The sequence below is a fragment of the Ammospiza caudacuta genome, chromosome 7 (genome assembly GCF_027887145.1).
Source record: "Ammospiza caudacuta isolate bAmmCau1 chromosome 7, bAmmCau1.pri, whole genome shotgun sequence".
In the NCBI taxonomy this organism is placed as follows: Eukaryota; Metazoa; Chordata; class Aves; order Passeriformes; family Passerellidae; genus Ammospiza; species Ammospiza caudacuta.
In genome coordinates, this window is record NC_080599.1 from 34722541 (window position 1) to 34743479 (window position 20939).

General features: G+C 39.0%; 1 protein-coding gene and 1 long non-coding RNA gene across 2 annotated transcripts in view; one reads left to right on the plus strand and one right to left on the minus strand.

Moving 5' to 3' along the window:
- On the minus strand, positions 1–10133 carry LOC131560314 (uncharacterized). The gene is made up of 4 exons (XR_009274950.1): positions 10058–10133; positions 3876–4017; positions 1578–1811; positions 1–898 (listed from the first exon to the last, which is right to left on the minus strand). It is a non-coding gene; the product is annotated as an uncharacterized LOC131560314 (long non-coding RNA).
- Positions 10134–10935: 802 nt separating this feature from the next.
- TTLL7 (tubulin tyrosine ligase like 7) overlaps positions 10936–20939 on the plus strand; it is a 64481-nt gene continuing 54477 nt past the window's right edge. Inside the window, exons 1-2 of the mRNA XM_058808281.1 lie at positions 10936–11055; positions 11810–11933. The gene's annotated coding sequence lies outside the window, so the exon portion shown is untranslated. The remainder of the gene's footprint in view (positions 11056–11809; positions 11934–20939) is intronic.

Genomic DNA, 20939 nt, shown 5'->3' on the forward strand with positions numbered 1-20939 from the left:
TTAATTACTTAAGTTTACCATAATTGAGAGGTGATCAATATTATACTGTTTGTTTTTACTGTATATTAAGACTCTGAATCACCTTCTACAGAACTGAGAAACAAAAAACAAAAACAGTGGTGTTTTTAATTTATCTTTTTAGGTCTTTTCTACAGAGATCTCTAAGTTAATTACAACTGTTAATTTAAAGTAGACTAAGCTATATTAAATGCCTCAGTGTCTATTTTTCCTCAGAATTAAAAATGACCTTAATTCAGTTTAGCCTAACTCACTTTGGAAGTGAAATATGCTAGGTTACCTGAAGGTTATTTTAATTCTAGCTGAGAAAGTTCAAACAGTTTAGCAAGTTTTCCTACATACTCTGCACCCAATAAGTGAGGAATGATGAGGAACTAGTAGTGTCACATCTAAATCTAGGCTTCACTGTATTCTGCTCAAATGTATGTCCTGTAAATTGTGTCCCTCTGTCACATATTACTGTATTGGTTAAAGAAGTCTAGCTGGAAATTTTCTTAAAGCATAATAAGCTTTTCTGCTGCAATATCTTTAGCAGTGCCATCTAAAAATAGGAAAACTGTCCAAGATGGTTTTCCTGTTTTTTTCTTTTTTAATTTCTAGAAGCACATTTTAAATAGAAAAAAAATCACTTTCATAAACCTGTATTTTTACCCCTTTATATTTCTACAACTTGCTGTTTTTATCTCAGAGTTACAGCACAGTTCCTAGAAAGACTAGGAGCTGTGCATATATGCCTAATGAGAGTAATATGTCCCATTTGCTCTTATGTTTGTTATTTCTTCTGCACACATAACCTTTTGCTGCAAGTGTTTTTATTTTACAGAAAACAATCACCCAAGGTAGCAATATGCAGTTTCTTCATGCTTCAGACCCTTGGCACCTGGAAGACAAATACAAGGTTTTGCTTAATGTTCAGAGTCTTCCATCTGCTTTATTTGTGTTGTTATTCCTTGCTCAGGAATTCCAGCTCAGGGTGTTTTTCTGCCTCTGATATCTCTGTCTTATGGTATTTTCAGCTCTTGGTAATATCTAAGGTTCCAAAGTACAGTCCAGTCCAACACTTGAATATTCAAGTACTAGTTTCTTGGCAGATTCTAAATTGCCTCAGTTGGAGCCTGCTTCTCCCAGGAGTCTATTTCTGTATTATTTGCTCCACTTTCTGTTGAAAACCAGTGGCTCTTTAAAGTTGGAAAGGCTTTACATTTTTTTTTTTTAAATCTAAAAATCTTCAATAGATCTTACCCTATGGCAAGGTAATGCCACACTTTATCATACACTTCTAGCGCCCCATTCTTATATAGTAAATATAATCTTATAATCTTGTCATCCTAATATTATAAAGTAAAATACACTTCTAAACATTCAGGACCAAAGCATATAACTTTAATATGCTTCATTTTTATTTCGAATGCAATACTTCTCATTTTTTGTACCAGCTTCATGAATATCCGTCTTTTCTTAGATTGCTGAGAAGTGTTAAATATGCCAAATGCATCAGCACTTGCTATTTTCAGAAGGAAAACCTCCTTCTGATAGACTTGCTTTTAAATAACACTTACTGTTTCCAGATGTACACTGAAGCGTTCTTGCCTTCTTTTCCAGTAGTTTCTGCTATTTCCAGAGTTTGAGCCTTTAAATGCTTTAATTTCTTCTCAGTGTCTTTTTATTTGTTTAATATTTTCTTATATTGCTAGTGCCATGAATGAGTGGTCATTCCAGCTCAGAGGGCTTCAGCAGATGTTCTTCAGTCAGGTGCCTGCAGTGTCTTTTCCTTACACTAACAAGCCAGGAAGCTAAATTGTTAAAAGAATATTTAGGCCATTAGGAAAAATAATAAACAAAAGCAATAATAATATCATATTCATAGAGGTGAATCTATTGAAAAAAAATCCATGCAAGAAAAAAAGAGTCAAATTTAGCCACTTTCCATATAAAAAAAAAGCAGCCAAAACTGGATTAAAAGTTTATTTACTATTTTTGGATTTCTTTTTGTTTGTCTTTGACTCACAAAGCTAAAAGGAGAAATATCTACAGTGCATGCCAAGAAGAACTTATTAATTCTCATTAGCACAAAGAAGAAGTGGTTATTTCAAGCGGTTGTAATGCAAATATCAATGTAAAACCTTTTTCCCCCTCATCTCCAGAGCCTGAGAAGCCATTGTCAGACTGTACTTTGATATCAGTAGATGTTCTGTATATTTGATAGATGTATGGCTGATTCACCAAGAAAGAGAAGTTGAGTGTTTTCAAGCATTGTTTTAATCTCATGAAACAGAGAACTTTGACTTCTATTTGCATTTAGCCCAAGACAGATTTTCTCTAAACTCAGTTTCACATCTGAAATATAGAGGTAACTTTCTAATAATAGTTGAAATAAATGTAATGCTTCCAGTGAAGCTTTTATTTTTCAAATTCATTTTTAAAGATGGTAACCATGTGCAGTACAGTTTTTGCACATGAATGTGACAGACAGGGCTTTTAAATTGGTATTAAGTATTATGATTTTAACCATCACATTTACAAGAAAGAAGTCCATTCTTTTTTGCAAAGAGTAGATGCATTCCCAAGTAATATATTAGCCAATAAATATTGACATATAAAAATTATCCTCAAGCATTTCTCATTTCCAATGCTGTATTTCTTTTCAAATAACTTCAGGTAAAAGGAATCAATCAAGGTCTCTAACAGAGGATGTATAGAAATATGTCTTGGGGATAATATCTGCATTTATTTCTTATGCTCAGGTGCAACATTTTAACTCAGACATGATGGTATTATATGTGTACATCACTTGAAGTAGCTAGATATCAAAGCTTCCCTTTGATATTTCTCCTCAGAAATCTTCCCTTCCATCTACTTTATCACAGTAAAAGTTAGTCTGATTTAATCAGATATTTTTTGTCCCTCCTAGTTTTAATTTTTGTTATACTGCTAAAATAAATTATATTTACATTCCTCCCAAAAAATGTTCTTTTCTATCCTCCAAAGATTTTATATGCCTCTATTTTCACACTCTACTTGTTCTTCTTTCCTATCCTTTTTGGCCTCTGTTTGTTTTGTTTGCCATTCTATTCCATTTACTTGGTCTTTCCCTTCACTGTACTGCAGATTTACTACCAGAACTGTTATTTTGTAAGAGTTCACAAAACCAATGGAATTCAGCAGCACAGTCTGGTGGTATTTTGCATCCCTCACCTCCTCCAAATATTTGGTACCTTATATCTTAATTTTTACTGACAGTGTTGAACAAAAATGAAGATATGTTTAAATCAGTCAGGGCCTTTCCTCATCATTACTGAGAAGACAAACCAGATTTCTGATCCCCTGGGCACACACAAGCAGGAGCAAAGGCCATAGAAGCCATTACTGATGAGAAACTATTCTTCTGAAGTCTCAAATGAAATCTTGATTTCTTCATACTCAAATGAAGTTTTGCCATCAGTGACAACAGGATGTTACCTGCAACACTGGGCCTGGCTGTGTTTTCTAGTTTTGTGCCTGTTACTCTTTATAAGCTATCTCAAGGATTGCATCCTCTTTTTCATTTCTGCAATAACATTGCATCAATTTACTCAAGAGACAAGAGTATAATTCGCCATATCCATTCCTCAAAGTTAGCACAGGATAGTATATTGAATAGGCACAAAAGACATGTTAGAAATGGTCCTTGGGTAAATAACTGATTCCTATAATTTCTTAGAAATGTTAAATCCAGGTTTAAAGTTCATTTTCACTCTGGATGACAAGGGAGGAATATTTTTTTCAATTTATTGTCTGTTTGAAGGGGGAGCTAAATGGTTTGTATATGAATCCTTTAACATGCAAATATTAATAACACAATCAATATCAATACTTACCAGTTAGAGAGGGCTTTTTCATCCACAAATTTTAGGGTTATACAGTTAGAAGTAAAAGGCTTCTGAGAGTTCCAGTGGTGTTGGAGAGAAGGATTTCTATGGCAGCTGGGATTTCAAGGAAGGAGGGAAGAGAAAGGCTGGGCTGCAGGACAGAAGAGAGTGTTTGAAAATGGTAGAGAGAAGAAAATGAAGGCAGGACAGCTGGAGCACATACATGTGCAAGAGAAAACAGATAAAATAATTATAGAAGAATTGTAGAACTTGCCTCATGCAACAGGAAAATATGCAACATAGTCTTTTAAGAAAGATAATAGGAGATGGTAGCCTATCTCATTTGGAGAGAAGAAGTTTGCTTTAATTAGGAGAAACTGTGATTTTGTTACAATCTTGGCAATACACACACTGTCCAGGTTCATCCCTGCCTGTGAGTGTTCCATGTGTGCTGATGTCTTTTCCCTGATGACTCTGAGTGCAGTAATTTGCAGACTTCTGGTCCAGACACAGTCTTTTAATATATGTTTGTACAGCTGCATCACAATGGGGGACTAATTTTGAATGGGGTCTCTGTTTTCTACCATAATTGAAATAATTAATCATAGTCATTCAATAATGTTGTCACTGTCACTTCTTGGACATAAAAATCCAATGAGATCATAAGGAAGTGCACATTATGTTAATATTATCTATAATAGTAAAAAAAATTACAATCCATAATCTGAATCAAAACTCACCATGTCTATGTAAGTCTAATTGTAATAGTCTTGTTTCTTTGCTACAGCAAGCAGTTGTAGGAAAGGACTGCCTAAAATCTGGAGGATTCTCCTGCCCCAGGCTGTGTTCCTCTACAGGCAGGGCTCCTTTCCTTGATGTGAGTTTGGAGCCCACAGCACAGACAGGGCAGGTCCCTTTAAATCTCTGTTTTATCTGGTTGCCTAGACAACCCCTGTAAACATCAGTGGAACGACGTGTGGTCTTCAGAAAGCTGGGGACCTTGAGGAAAAGCGAGGTCATTTGGGGACAGACAGATCCAGGGTAGCCTTACCTATATCAGCAGACATAGATTTTTTAACAGACACTTCTTGCACGTTTCTTTTTGAATGCTTCATGCTCTTATAGTCTGTTTTAATTTGTGATATATGGAAAAAATAAACATGTTTTCTGGCAGCAGGTTTTTTCTTGTTTTCTATATTACTTTCTGTTGTGACATAAATATATACTGTTTAAATATTTATACGTAATGAAAGAAGAATATGAGAAAGAGTACTTTGACTATACAAAAGTGACAACTCCACTTACCTTTTTTGATATGACTTTTTTAGATTACATGATTTAAAAATTTTTTTTAAATTTTCATTTTAGAAAGCATTAAAAGTACTAGTGAAATTCAAATAATGGTAAAAAAGTTACCATTTGCAATGTGTTTTGCCATTAAAAATGATAACTAGAGGGGTTAAATATTTGTCAGCTGTTACATGAAAGTAATGAGCCAATCACTTCAGACTTATTTCAACAAACCTATATAAAGAAATTTCCGCTTGTATTTGGTAAGGCATGGATTGAACAGATACTGAGAACTTTTACACTGTGAAAGGACATGCATGGAAAAATCACAACTTTGCTGGGGTGGAAGTCTCATGCCCACTTTCCTCATATTTGACCATATTGCTTAAAATAATGATTTCATTACTGTGTCCAACTGCAAAGGAGGAGCAGCTCACACCCCTCTTTCTACTTGGGCCTGCATGCCAGCAATAGCAGAAGTATTTAGTAACATTATATGAACTTGCCCCAGTTTGTGAATATTTACAAAAACTGGTTTTATTTCCTGGATGACCATGGTAACTTAGTTGACCAACAGATATACGTTTCCATTTTCCTTCAATTTATGCTTCATTTCATCTTACAGCCTTCATACAGGAGAATAATTTTGTTCTCTATGGCTGCTCAACAAAAGGAAATGTTTCTCCAAACTGCTGAAATTCTGGGACTTCCTTTCTTAAACAGAGGCAAACAGCAGATGGAAACTTGAAGATATTTGAAAAAGAACCTCCAAGTTTTGATTACTAAACAGATAGAGATGCTCCAAAATGATATTTTGTGTGGCTAAAAATAGAAGTGTTCCTATCTTAAAGCTGTTTAAAATCATTTCTGAACCAAAGGAGCCTCATTAAGCTCGAGGATAATTGGCTGTAGTCTGTGGATAGCCTTGGTGTTATGGTATCTGCTTACATCAGTACTGAGTTTCACCCACAGCATGTTTGGAGTGTTGAGGACTATAAAAAGTTATAGTACATGAAATGCTACATTATGTCAATATCATACTGCTACAGCTTGTAAATTCACATTGATCTCTATAATAAAAGATGTTTACAGCACTAATGAACTCAATCAAGTGCGTATTTGCTGATACATAAAAAAGTAACAAGCCATCTTGCTGGGCATTTGATTTCCAGGAGATAATCCCAGACAGTGCTCTGAAGATTAGAGAGAGAGGAGATAAGAAGCTGTGACAGGCTGGCAATATCTGCCTGAAACACCATCCCCTGTTAGCAGGTGTTGGTGCTGCTGGGAAGCTGGTGCATGGATTTTGCTAACATGCTGAGCAGATGGCTTATAAAAGAAATGGGTGTTGCTTTTTGAAGCAAAAATTATGTATGGCCTGAGAAGTATTGTAGCAAGAATCCCAAGGGAATATAAAGTATAGGGATGGAAGTTGAGCTGAACCTTGCTTCTCCATTGGTAATGTTTTCTAGGCTGACACTAGGAAATGGATGGTTTATGACAGCACAGATTATGTTTGGACATGGCTTTATAGCAAGTGGGAAAATGCACCTGTTTAGAAAAGTGTAATCATCTACTCAGTAAATATATTCTAAGATGAGTGTTGTGCAAACAGAAGAAAACACATATAGCTATTAGCTAATAAAAATAGATATTATTCCTATTACAAATCTATATGCTGATTCTGTTTCAAAGCTTTTGAACTTCAGGATTGTCACATTTCATATTTTGAAGATCTTTTTGGCATTTGTGAGTACTAACAGCTGCACAAGGATAGAGCCTGTTTCAACAGCAGGGGTAAAATGCAACTTCAAGTGTTCTGGACCACACCAGACTGTGAATTCTACTGCAGCTCTGTAAGCTGGCAGTGGAGTGAGCAGGAGAAACAGGTCTGCATTTCCAAGTCTATTTTGTGGCTTTGTTCAAATACCAGTGTTCTTTAGAGAATTTAATTATCCTCTTTGTAATTTGAGGACACTGTATTTACTGACTTGGAGATGGATTATATACATCAGTACAGTGCTCATAATTATTCAGGGAATATGTTTGTGGTAACAGGAAGGGTGAAATAGGAATTGTGTTCAAGTAAATAATAATTCTTTCTCTTGAAGATAGAACTGATCTGATTGCCCTCACCATTTTTCAACTGTAACAATTAAATTCATGAAGGAATCCAGAACTTCTGTATGGAAAAATTGGAAAAACCTAAGAAAATTCTTAGAAATATGTAGATTTCTGAGAAAACACTTTCTTCTTGATCTGTTTTTCTGTCTTTCCTGTTTGTTCATTTATGAAATTCATAAGATAATCTTCATGCTATGTAAAAGGTATTTTTTTATTACTCTTTCTATTTACAATAATTATCTAGGCACATCTGTTCTCAAGTGCATCAATATACAATATTTAAACTAGCTCAATATAAAAAATATAACTCTATTTAATGCTCCTAATTAAGCATCTGTGTATTTAATGCCTGGCTTTGGTTCCTTACTACATTTTGTAAGCTCTAACGTTTCAACATGGATGTAGCGAGTACCATTTACTCTCAGAGTGATTCAGAACGCAGATCGCATTAAAAAGAGTAAATCTGATCTGCTTCTGGGAAACAACAACTAAAAGCACATTCAGGAAGAGATTAATGCCTCCTGCCTCCCAGGAATGCAGAGGAGAAAAGTGCTTCTGCTGTGAGGCTCTGGCCTTTGCTGGGAAGATGTGTTCCCAGCTGAGAACAGCACCATTGGTACCAGCCCTCTGAAAAGAGGAAGCACTAGCTGCACCTGGAAAGAGAGGCTTATCCTAAAATCCTCCCAGGAGCCAAGCAGGCCACAACTCTATCCCAAACTTCAGGTTTGCCTGTGAATCATAAAGCAACAGCTGGGTATGCTCTCACCACAAAGTCCCTTGTGGTTTGCTGTTGTTCCCAAGCTCCAATTGCTCAGCAGAGGTGTGCACATGGCTTGGGGTGGAGAGGCTGTGGAATGTGGACACACTGCTAAAACAAAGCCGGCAGCCCGAGCTCCGACCCAGAGATAACGTGCAGTGCATGGCAGCCTTGGAAATGGCTTCATCTGCAGCCAGTGGCAGCATTCCAAATGAGTAACGGAAAGAGAATCAAACCTTTCCTCAGGAGCATCCTGGAACACAGCTTTGGCACAGCTTGACAGTGATGACTGTTTACATGGGGACAAGCTTAGGTCCCGCTGCTTTAGCATGGATTTTCTATCACTAAAATTCAGACCTGCTCCTACAAACACACAAACAAGCATGGGACCTTCTATCAGATTACATGCTTGTGGCTAGAAATTATATCTCTGATTTTTTTCTTTTTTTTTTTTGACAAGCCCAACAGAGGTTTTACTGGCAAATAAATCATAATTTCAGCATATCAGTAGAAATCACAACATAGTTTGTTATCCAACCCGATGAAAAATACCATGTCTGTAGAAAGCAAATTCTTCAACTTTACAAGCTACAAATTAATACCACACACGACAAAACAGTCTGATATCTCTCTAGGATTTCCTAAGGGATTTTTAATGTGGTTTTCTGTCCTGAACAATAATTTTAGCATTTGCAAGAAGCCCACAATCTGTTCCTATTAAAGTATCAGCTTACCTCAAAAGATGTTGAAAGAGAGTAAAAAAAAAAAACTTAATGCTGACCAAGTTGCAATTAAATTTTCATTATCATTTAACATTATCAACTTTTTTTCAGTTATTTCTGACCAAAAAATAGAAAACCTGAAGCTAAGCCTACTGAACAGATTTATTTCTAACTGCCTTGAAGATGTAGTTGTAGACATTAATTTGTAGACATAAGGAAGACCTTAATTTAGGCAAGAGATTGTGCAGAAAAGACTAGACTGGAATTGATTTTAAAGGTATGTAGTAGTGAGGAATGTGTGATGTAAGAATGTAATAGGATGAACAATGTAAGATCATTAATTAATAAACCAGAAGTTGATAAAAGATTACTGTTAGTTCCATGACAAACATAATGCAGACAAAATAAAATGCCATGGTGACTTCCACTGCTTATGAACTGGGCTCCTAACCTTGATAAATACAGAGGACACTACATAATCTACTGAGATACTTGACTAAATTTCAGTTGATGTTTTATGATTTGTTCTGTAAGTATTCTTTTTTTGTCAAACTTTTTATTCTTCTGAAAAATTCCTAAAAAAATTTGTTTGGCAAGCGTTTCTCTATTTTTTCAATCTTTATTGCATTTATCTGATTGGGTCACGTGCCTTTATGCGAGGATGCAGTTTCAGGAAAAGCCCGAAATGGCTCTTTCAGAGTGGCAAACAGCGATTGTGCGCACGGGAGCAAAACATTTGGCAACGGTTCCAAAGGGGAAGAGGAAAAAAAACCTGTTCGGAGCCGCGGGCAGGAGGCACGGCTCTGTGGATGGGGCAGGTGCCGGGCCGTGGCCGGGGAACCGCCGGCGGCTCCGGGTCCGCAGGCGCCTCCACCCGCCCCGGCCCCACGCGCCCCGAGGGTGGGGGGGAGGCTCCGCTCCCCGCGCCTCACGGCCCCTGGGGCGCGCTCGGGGCATCCGCGGGCTCAGCGGCCGGGGAGCGCTCCGCAGGATTCCTAAGGCGCTTCCCGGCAGCCGGAGCCGGCCATGGGTCCCGCGGCTCGGCGGGGCCGAAGGGAGACGGCCGCAGCCAGCCTTGAGGCCGGCACGGCCCGCCTCGCTCCTCCCGGCGGCCGCTGGCCGCCCCGGGCGCTGCCCGCGTGGCCGCCGGGTCCGCTCGCGTCCTCGGGCAGCGAGACAGCGCGGGCCGCTCCCATCGCGAGCGGGGGGGCACCGGCGGACCGGCAGCGCCGCCCGCGCCCGCCGCGCCGCTCCGCGTCCGCCGCCCGACGCCCCTCGGGGGCGAACCTCGCACGTACCTGTGTGGGAGGGCCCGCGCTCCCCGCCCCGCCCGGCCGCCCGGCCGCCGGCGGTGCCCCCTCGCAGGGAATGGTTTGTCCCGGAGCGCCGCCGTAACCTCCCGCTCCTCCTCCTGCCCGTGCCCGGCGCGGATGCTGCCGCCCGGGCTCGCCCCGCCCGGCATCGCCCCGCCCGGCATCGCGCCGCCCGTGAGGCGCAGCACGCGCCGCCCGCGAGCACCGGAGCGCTGCAGGACCGCCCGCCCGCGCCCCGGCAGGTGAGGGCAGGGTGAGGGGCCGGCGGGGCGCGACACCTCCTCCTTCGCCTCCTCCTCCTGCGGCGGCGGGGCACAGGCTGCCACCCCCGCGCTCAGGGAGGCGGCGGAGCGGCGGCCCGCCGTGATTCAGCATCGCCGGCGGGGAGGGGAAGCCGTGTCCGGCCGGGGGGTGCGGGGGTGCCGGCGGCTGCCGGAGCGGGACCTGCCGCCGGCTCGGGGCGATGCTGCGGGGCGGGAGCGCGGGGAAGTGCCGGCAGCCCCGCCGCTCCCCCGGTGCCCCGGGCAGACGGGGCAGCGCTGTCCGCCCGGGGCCGCGGGCAGGTGCGGCGGGAGCGCGGACAGCGGCCCCTCGGGAAGTTTCCCCAGTGCAGCGGGCAGCCCTCGCGCAGGGAGGGAGGATGACTGCGCGTGTTGTCGCAGTGTGAGGAATAGGGAAGCAGGAGGCATTCCAGGATTAAAGGTATTCATTTTCTCTTCTCGCCCCCCTCCCCCCCAATTTTTGCATGCCAAGCCCATCGTCTGTGCGGGTCGTATCGCATGTACGGCCAGGTCTCTTCAGAAGCAGTTAAGGTTAAAACGGGATCGTCTTTTGGCAGTGGTACCCAGTGGAGTCTGAAATGTAGAACAAGTTAAATCTCTGGAGATGCAAGTCAAATATCTTCCTGTGCTTTCTGTGCTTAGCTGGAAGCCCGTAATCTGTGGGATCTTTTTGAATTTCTGCTGCTGAAAGCACACATAATTGTAAGCAAAACGGAAAAGCAATTGATGCTGGAATTTGAACGTACTGCTGAAATCTGTGAAACTGACTTAAGGTCTCAGTATTGATCGATTTTGTGCCTTTCTTATTTATTTGCAGTTTGAGTACCAAAATTAGACTTTATTCCTTCTTAAGCTCCCTCTAAACCAACAAGACACACACATCCCACCCACCCCTAGTTCAGTATACTTTTCTGTCTAAATCTCTCATTAATTAATTAATTAACCTATCTAAATAATATTCAGAGAAATCCTGCTGGTTCTTTTCACACAGGAATGATTTGAAGTACTTTGCTCTGTGGGAATTGGTTGTCCCCCAAATACTGCAGAGTATCTCAAAATATACAGTGACTTGGCATTTGCAGAAGCTTTTACCCCTGTTTTAAGTGCTGCAATGGGGGTTTTTGTAGAAATAAGACATGTTATTGTTTGAACTAATGATAGTTCAAACAAACAAACAAAAACAGAGAAGCAGGTATTTATTATGCCGTGGTTTTCCTGTGTGGTGAGTATATGTAATGTCTATGATGACATATGGAGCTATTACTTCTGAAGCAAGATTCTCTGGAGAAAAATGTTACAAAGCTTCAGAAAACTACATGAGGTATTTATTACAGAATATGTGACTTCTTTTATAATGACAAAGTATGTTTTTACCTGCAGGTATTCACCATATTATGCAAGAAAGTATAGAAAAATAGTTGTCAGGTTTATTTTTTTTTTTATTTTTTTTCTTTAGAAAAACGCCCCTATTCTAGATTTCTGATGGTTTGGATACATTCCACATATTTCCAAAGGCATCTACCCAGCACTTTTGGAGTGTTAGAAGAGGCCAGGAGATCAAGCCTGTCAGCAGTTATTAGGTAATTATTCCAGTAATCTAGCAGTCATTTTAGTAATATGAAGCTTCGGTTTGCAATCAAAATAAAATTTTGATTCCAAAGCTGATAGTGGTAAATTGGCATCATAGATTTAGTTGTGGACAGTTCTGAAGAACTGGGAGATGAAGTGACCAAGAAGCAGTCAGACACAAAGCCATTTTGCATTTTTTTGTATAGTTAGGATTTTTCTCTGAGATGCTTCTAATGCTGTATGTTGGTTATGAGGGCCATAAATAGAATTTTGAAGGTGAAATGTGGCACACTGATGCTGACTGCTGAATGTGCTCACTCTGAATTGTCAACACCAAAAATGACTGAAGTATGATTTGATTTTGAATCTCCATCCATGGATATTTATTATACATTTTAAAAGTCTCTGTAGGATACATATGGCAAATTTCTTGTACATCCACATTTTCTAAGGTTCTGTGCTTTTTCCCCCTTTCCCCCCATTTTTTCCTTGCCTATATTTTAATGTTGTGTTAAGGAGTATTTTTGCATTTACTAGCTACTTGCAGATGTCTTATACTAATTGAGAACACATTAATCTAAGTCTGTAAATCCTTATGTAACAAGAAATTGAAATGAAACCTTAATGTCTGAAATAGAGAAATAGATAACATCTTCTAAGCTACCCTGCATCTACTTTTGCAAAGCACCTGTCTTAAAAAATTCACATGGCAGCATGTTGCAAGATAATTTTTTTCTATGAGTTACTAATATTTTTTAAATTTTGTGCTACGATTTACCAGTGTGAAGATATCTTGTAGAAATTGACAATGCTAATTTCTCACTTCTATATGTTTCCACAAATCTTCAGAAAATTCCAAGTGTTATTACTGCCTTGAAGTGCTGTGGCTTTTGGGGCAATCCTAAACCATGATGACACAGAATTTTTTTGATAGGCCTTGTATCAGTCCCTGACAAAAAAGATGAACGCTTGCCAGTCTTTTTGACGAGGTATTTCCATCACCATACTTGACACAGTCACTCTACAATGATCTGAGTGGGAAAGGAATAGTTTGGATTTGTTTGAAAGAGGGAGTTCATTTTATTTGGAAAGGTGCATACAAACTGTCAAAGCTAGAATCTCACTGTAAGTGCCACAGCATTCATACTGGAGCATTTTAGCTGGATTTTGTTTTTCCCTTGTGAACTTCAGAACACTTAGCACTCGATTAATTTTTATTTTCTACATACCTAGAAGTTAATTGGGGCCATTTGAATCCTACTGATGGAAGTCAAATGGCCCTTATTAAGCACGAGGAGCTCTTTAGAGCTCCATTAATGCTTACCTAAAGTCCTGCCAGAATGATACTTTGCAACTACTCCTTTTGCAAACATTATGAGCTTCCTGGAAAGTTTACCAGAACAGTGAACCTTTTAAACATTAATATTTAAAATACTAATGTGTTTTTAAATTTAGAATGGAGTTTGTTGATGTCTACTATACTGATGGGTAAAAGAATAATTTGATATTGTATGGATATGTGAGAAAAAATGTGACATTCTGAAGGAGTCAGCCTTGGAACCTGGTGGGCATTAGAGCAAATATTCCTTTTCCAGGGTTGCAACTCCTTGGAGCCAGAATCTTTGACACCAGGAGATTCTATAGTGCCCCAGTCTACTGAATCCTCTTGTTCATGGCAGTGAAGGCAAGAACCTACAGGTTCTGTAGGGGTTAAATAATAGCTTTTTGCTAGGAGCATTTCCCAGTTTCCCTCCCTGCCTTCTCACTGAAGTGTTCATACAACTGTACAATATGGTTTCATAATTCTACCTCATTAGTTTATACTCATTTACCAACATTGAATTCCATATGCCCAAGAACAACCTATAATGTATTAGAATAAATTTTTGGCTTTGTGTTTTGAAAGGTTAAGTAAAGCAGACATAATGGGTCTTGCTTTCAATATCAGTTTTAATCAGAATACAGGATCTCCAAAATTAAGACCACTATATGCAATTGTACTATTTGTTTTCCCAGTGTTCAAGTTCAGAAAATTGAAAATGTTAAAATACAGATCCATATTGTTTCAAAGGCAGTATTAATAAGTATGATCACATGGGGTTTTTATGAACATTCATTTTTGGGGACAGAGGAACAGTACTGTTTTACAGAGAGCCCAAATTAACAATAATGAAAGACAGAAGCAAACATTCTGATTTAGGGATCACTTTTTACTTTCTGGAGTGGAGTGAGTGTCATGCCACTTCCCATTATGCTTGTATTTGGTTTTGGAAAGATTCCAGATTGAAGTTTAATATGCACCACTGTCCAAATGCACCTTAGATGGCTACATTACTGTTAATTGATAGAAAAACTGACTGCCTAAAAGGATGGAAGTGCTTTACACTGCAGTTCAGGAGCCTTTATGGCCAGGAGTAGTAACAGAGTACTAACAGTCACTCTTCAGAATAAAGAAATGAAGGCTAAATCCACTTTTCATGTATAATAAATGCTGCAGAACGAGTTGAGTAGGGTGTGGGTTTCACAGTTAGACACAGCAATGTGTTGACATGTTTATTTTCATCCTTGCTTAGTAGCAAAATGCTAAATATATTCTTCTTTGGTTACATTAAAGTATGTTTGCTTTCAACTTTGTCCTTGGGTTGACATGTGTTTGTTTTATTTTTAGCACTTGAAAACCAACACAGTTATATCCCTATAGGGTGCAGTGGAAGCACTGGAATATAGCATGAGAAAATGAAATCAGATGCTTAATACTGAATTGTTGCAGGTGAAGGGGCAAAGATCTTGATACTGGTTATGACCACAAAAAACAAGTGGACTGAATATTGATTTGTTGGGGAAATCATGTTTATGTGCTTGCTCAGCATGAACTTCTCTTGAAAAATATAAAATAGAGCTATGTGATAGAAGACTGTGCTTTCTATGCTTTTGTGGGTGGTTGTCAAGTGTTTAGTGTTCATTGAACATGAAATTTCTGTGAATTTGTAATAGTGTTTTATCCTTCCAAGCTTATCTTGGTTTTGTGGAAGGTGAGAGAAACATGCAAAAACACTTCATGTGAATTATTGGCGACAGAAATCTCAAAGGTGTGCAATTTACTCACCCAGAAAAAACTACCCTTTGAATTACATTTTATTTCATGGGGCTTTTTAGAGGGATATAATATTATCCTAACTTTTAATGTCAACTTGAAGTCTTTGAAAGACTATAAATTACTAGTGAGCATTAACAATTAGGCATTAATTTGAATAAAAAGATTTTTTTTTCTAAAAATGAGCAAGAATGATCTGAGAACATGAGTTTGGTACATTTTGTGCCACTTAAGAAATGGGAGCATTTACTGAAAATAATGTTCTGAGGATGAACAGGAGCTACCCAGTGAATAAAATAAAGTATGGAGTTACAGGAACCAGTGCTGTTTCAAGCCAAACTTGTTTCACATGCACAGAGTTGGGAGTCTTGTAGGATATTGTGGTGGTTTTGGCTGGGAAAATGTTAATTTTCTTCACAGTACATAGTTTGGGGCTACATTTTGCATTTGTGCTGAAAATTGTATTGATAAGAGATGTTTTGTTATTGCTGAGCAGGGCTGACATTGAGCCAAGGCCTTTTCTGCTTCTTGCACTGCCATGGAGACTGGGGATGCTTGGGAAACTGAGAGGGGACACAGCTGGGACAGCAGATCCCAGCCCACCAAAGGGGTGTCCCAGAGCATGTGACAGTCATACTTGGCAAATAAAGAGGGGTGAAGAAGGAGCAAGGGAGGGATGTTTGGAGTGGTGCCTTTTGTCTTCCCAAAGAACTGTTACTGGTGATGCAGCCGTGGTTCCTGGGGATGGTTCAGTGCCTGCCTGCCCATGGGAAGTGGTTCATGAATTCCTGGTTTGCTTTTCCTGTGCATGCAGCTCTTGCTTTCCCCATAAAACTGTCTTTATCTCAAGCCATGACTTTTCTTATTCTGATTCTGATTCTCTCAGCCATGCTGGGAGATTGAGGTGGTGGGGAAGGGAGCGAGTGGCAGCGTGGTGCTTAGGTGGCAACTCAGCTTAGACAGTGACAAATATTGACCCAGAGCAGCATCCACAAGTGCAGAAATGGAAGACAAGTAAGGGAACAATACAGAGCTAGATTTGAAAGTCTGGACACCAGTTGAGAAATTATGCAGTTAATGACCCCGAGCAGTCAATTAAAAAAGCCTATATATTACTTTGTTCTGTTGCCTCTAGGTATGAAGAGAAAATGAAAGGACATTGTGGCCTTTTTGCCAAAAGCAACACTCAGGAATGCAAGCACATAAGGAAGCAAGTCTTTGATATTTTATGGGAAAATGAAATAAAATTTATTAGAAATTAAAATAAAAAAGATCTATTCTTGTGAATGTGTGTTTGGGAAGGTTTTACACAGATAGTCAACACACCATTTAGTTTCCTTGATAAATAAAAAGTCTCAGTCCTAGGATATACCTACATAATACAGTTCCAGTTGTTTGAGGGTAACAGATTAATAGTACAGTTGAAGCTGAGTTTCTGCAACAGCTGCATGTATGACACCTGGAACCAAGACAGTGTGAGGAGCCATGGGGAAAAGTCATCTGTGGGAAGAGACTTCAGGAGAGATGTCCAGATTTCACTCCCTGTTCTATTCTTCCACATGAAATTGCATCTCAGGTGGCTGCACTAAGTTTTCTCCTATAATTTCCTAGAGTTTCGAAGTCCTTGAGTAATTTCTTCAATTTTGGAAGGTGTACCTGGCCAGTATGACTGAAGTAGGGGCCTTCATCCTTCTCTAGAATGGGCAAGCAAGAGACATTCTCTGCTGTTCAGAGAGAGCTTCTGTTCCTATCATTTGCAAATTAGGAGGGTGGGAAGTAAGGGGAAATGTCTTTTACATACACTGTAGCCTTTGCACACTCTGCTCCCCAGCTCTATTCTACCTGCATTTGATTTCCAAAGGCTGGCATTTGGCTACTTTATGGGAATATATCCCTTCCCATCTCACTAGACTCTATCATGATACTTCATCTGATGCCTTGAGAGGCTACCTAGAGTGGAGGCTAGACGGTGCCAAAGGAATAAAGTAGGTATTTATTAAAAAGGCCTTCCAAGGATACACCTTGGGCAGTACAAGAGTCTGGCCAAGGCTACACTCAAGAGGGATAACAGATGACACATTTTCACACTTTTATAAGTTTTGGTCCATTCACATATTTGGGCTAATTGTCCAATTACAGCTTTAGGTTATGAAGTCTCATCCTCCCAGATTGTTCTCAATTTGCTGTTGTTTATAATTTTTGGGCTGGAAAAGGATTGTTTTATTTAACTAAGCGGTGAGAACTTGCTAACCCTTTATGTGAAGTTCAGAGTTATATACTAATGCAGCACAGAATCTGGATAATATGAAAGCTAAAACTTAAAGCATCACATCCTTGTAGGGTAGGTATGGCACTAGTGGTGCAGTCAGTCTTGTCTGGCACGTCCCATGGGCCTGACTCCTATAAAACTAATGCAAAACAATGGAGTGCACTTGGTACCTTCAGTTTTCTTCCATGGTTGTTCTTTTTTGGTGGCTGTTGTTTATTTTATTCTGTAAGGGAAGAGTAATCTGTTTGAACAAAGGAACTTTCCAAACCTTTTATTGTCAGATATCCTTTGTGGCCCATGTCCATTAAAGTGTACTGATCTGTCAAATCAGAGCAATCTTTTCTTAATGTAAAAGAATAATATGACAAAGAAAAGCCATCTTTTGAAGTGATGTCAGAAAACAATTTCTTATTGGTATAAATTGACATTGTAAAAGAAAACAACCTCATTTGAGGAGAAGGAATTGTTTCAGAATACTACAGAAACAGCTATTCCAGTAAAGGATGTACCTTTTCTCTTTCCATTACTACACTTAATATTCCATTTGGTTTAAAAATTGATCTATAAGGTTGTAATGCTGGCTTCACTGAAACCAGGTAGGTTTGATTTCAAAGCTCAGATCTCATAGATCCAAGCCTGGAAGACAATGAGAATCTTTTTTCTTATTGCAAATTATTAACTTCTTTAGCCTTCTATACCAGTGCCTTGTGTTATTGTGGTCTTGACCTCTTAATTCTACGTTTGGAGAAACCACTGTCCTGGTTACAGTAGCTTATATCCCTGTTATATCTCTTTCCAGTCACTGAGTCATTTTCTGTTTTTAGATTGTACTTCTTTTTAGCTTATTGTTATGACTAAATCCTACTGACTTTCTTCCCACAACTCTTGTCACTAAGTAAAGTGGGAAATCATGCATTCTTTTCTTATAGCATATATCGTGCCTTTGTCTTGCCACCCAAAACACAGGGAGAAAATACCTAGAAAGGGTTAAGAAAGAGATCTAAAAAGTGCTAGAGACAGGCTAAATGGGAAGGAGCTGCTGCTGCAGCCGGTCTTTCCCTGGTGTATTACTGCCTGAAACTGTATCTGCTGTCAATTATTGATAGAAAAACCTGTTTCTGGAGAGCTGACTCCTCAGATAGTTCCAGCAATGCAATACTAACGGTAAGTGATTTCATTTTGCTACTTCTACTGCAGAATTATTTAAAATCTGTTTCAATATCAGTGGGAGGTCTTGGTATGACTGTGTATTTTGCAGTATGTAATCTTGTCAGCAAAATCCATGATAAATAAACGTTTTGCACTATCAGTAATTGTATGCAGAAAAATTTGGTATATCACCCTGCCACATGCTGCTGCAAAGGTTCATTTTGTTTGTGGTTGTTTTTTTTCACTATGACTCTACTGCAGACTATGTTAATTGAAATCCATTGCCTTCAGTTTGAACGCTCATGCATTCTGTCCACCACATATATTTGCAATGAATTATTTTTCCAGGATTCTTGTTCCTTTTCTATATTTTTTATGCTTTTTCTGATCCATCCTTGAGAGCTTGCAGTTGATCTTTCCTTATAACAGAGAACTAGATTCAGGAGCATCTACTGAATGCAGTAAATTGTGAGCTGTTAGTTGGACAAAATGTACTTGTGGAGAGCAGCATGAAGCATTTTCTGTGGCAGTGTATCTGTATATCACCTGCACAGGAATCCCGGTTTCTAAACATGTGAATCCTGCATGAGCTGTGGAATATGAAGTCCTACCTCTAGACAGCCAAACAATTCTGAAAGTGATACTTGAAGCTTGTATTCTTTGACAAGAAGGAGAGAAATTTGGAGGCAACTCAGTAAGTTTGAGTTGTAATCTCTACTATGATGAAAGTTTGATTTAAGTGGACTCTAGTTTTGATGTGGATGAGACCAGAGTCTTAATTATAATTCTGAATTGTGTCACCAGCAGGTCTGTCCTGGAACTGAAACATCATGATATAAAGTCCAAAAAACTCAATAGAAATATCTGTATTTACTTGACTAGGTTACAGAGAAAATCCTGTATGCTTGATCTCATTTACATTATGGACTTGAGAAAAATTTTGTCATTTTTCTATGTGTCTTCAGAATGGTGGGACTAGGAAATTTCCTGAAGAAAGCTTTTTCTTCCTTTGAGCAATCAAAGGAGCTAAAAGAATTGGGAAGAAATGTCATATTTGTCAAGTAATATTCAGAGTTCTGCATCAATGGCCAACAATGAATGCCAGTTTATTATCCTTTTTTTTTCTATTTGGATGTCAGTTGTGATCGTCTCCATTCTCATCTGTATTGACACTTTGCATGAAACTTTTTCTGAAAGATTTACTGTTTTAGTTATTAGGTGTGTTGTACTATTTCTATACCTTTAGATTTAAAAATACCTTTGACTCAGTTTGGTGCATTTCCTTTTTCCTTATCTGTGGTTATAAGGCAAGTATGCTACTCTCTGGCTACATAAATTCTTCTATAGTGTGAAGGGCATGATATGTCTGAGAGAGTCAGAAGTACAAAACAATAAACTTCATAATTTTCTGCCTAGGATAATATGATAAAAAAAAAAAAAAGTATGTGGCTCAGTTCCCAGTCATGTTTTGTTTTGGCTGGCAGTGATGTATGTTGCTATATCATAATAAGAAATTAAGTTATTCGTTTCTTTTGAATATTTGAAAAGCAGTTAGCTTTGCAGCCAGCATGCATGTGACTATATAAGTTTATGCATTTCTTTTTCATTATGAATGCACCTTTAAGAAATATAAGATTAAAGCAATGGAAAATAAAATTGAGCCTTGCTAAATGAATAGAATATCTCACTCCTCCAGCCTCTAGTTGAGGACTTTAATTTCAGAATACTTTTCAAGTGCAGCTCTTAGCTCTTAATCTTAAACCAACTTTTTTTTTTTTTAATTAAAAAAAAAAGGGGAAGAAAAAAAGTAATACACACATGCCAGAATCTCTTACTTTTAAGTGTAGCTTTTTGGACTTGACCAAGATGGATGAGGACAAGACTAACCGTGATATTGTTCCAAACTTGAAACACGGCTTCTGCTGTGATTAAAGCAATGGAGGCAATAGTTGTGCTTAGGGCAGTTCTCTCCTCTGGTTTTGGAACTATTTTAAACTACATTAAAAAGCTCTGGTGCTGTTGTCAGTATGGGCTCTGCAGCTCAGAGGTGGTGCATGATTACTCAATAAATAAACTACTGAATACTACAGGGTTACCTCAGTAATGCTGTACTTATTCAGAAAATACATTATCCTTATCCCATGAGTTCAAGCAAATCACAGGAAATTGCTTTTTTTGTAGGCTATCCTCATGATTTAAGTAAAACTTTAAGCTAGTGTTTATAAAGTCTGGTACACTTCACTTTTCTCTCTTATTTTAGATATTCAAAGTATTACATTCAGGATCAATATTTAAGACATTATTTTTCTAGGCTTTGTGACTACCTACTGTATTTCTCTACAGGTGAGCAGTATTTGCACAAAATATTCCTATAGGAGAATAATGGAGTCTCATCTCACTGCCAATGAGGATAGTTACTCTATTTAGATCCGCTACAATGGATAAAATAGTGTGACACAAAGGGTTTGGAGCCAATCCAGCCTTTTAAGGGAATTTCTATAAATC